Below are 860 nucleotides of genomic sequence, written 5' to 3'. Positions count from 1 at the left end.
AAAACAAAAATAAAAATACAGATGGGAACTAATGGAAGCCATTCTAACAGAAATAGCAGTTTGATGCAATTTGAAAACTGCTGAGGTGCTAGTAATGATACTCCTCATTTTGTCTTTCTAATTTTGCCTTTCTAATTTTGCCTGGGAAAGGAACTGCAATATGTAATGAACTATTAACAATACTGTGGAAAGAAAACAACACCCACTCTGTCTGATGTTTTGCCATGAAGATCGACTGGCTACCAACACAAAGCTTTTCAGGTCACTGTGTTCCATATTTTCCTCATGAAGTGCACTGTACACTTTGGTCACTTGGATAAATCTGTGTATGCAGTTTCCTGATAAATTTTTTATTTTATTGCCTAATAAAAGGGACTTTAAAGATCACGTGGATCTGTAATTGAAGATCCTAGGCTTAAAGAGAGAACAATTTTATAGCAGCACAAGGGATGTGGTATTTGTTCTGAGAGTATCATATTTTTTTGCACAGCAGATGCAGAACAAAGAGATGCTGAGAATTCTTTTGCAGACAGATGCCAACCAGCTCTGGTTCAGTGCTTAGGAATAGGAATACAACCACAGACAGGGAGCCTTTGCCAGGCCGTGCTGTGTGCAAGACCAGCTGCCCTCCTTCCAGCCCCTGAGCAGCGGGGTCAGCCAGCTTGGCTACCCACCTCCTGCAGCAGCAGCTCTGAGGGGCACGTGGCACCCGTGGGCAGCACAGCACTGACCTGACCGGGCTGGGACTTTGATTCAGCCTTGGGCTGCCCAGGGCAATTACGTAAAAGAGGATATATTTAATCACAGACAGGAAGTGTGTGAATTCTGAGCTCATATGATGTATCCTTTAACAAAATGCA

This window comes from Numida meleagris, chromosome 1 (assembly GCF_002078875.1).
Source record: "Numida meleagris isolate 19003 breed g44 Domestic line chromosome 1, NumMel1.0, whole genome shotgun sequence".
NCBI lineage: Eukaryota > Metazoa > Chordata > Aves > Galliformes > Numididae > Numida > Numida meleagris.
The sequence above is the reverse complement of the archived record's forward strand: the minus strand, read 5'-3'. Positions refer to the sequence as shown.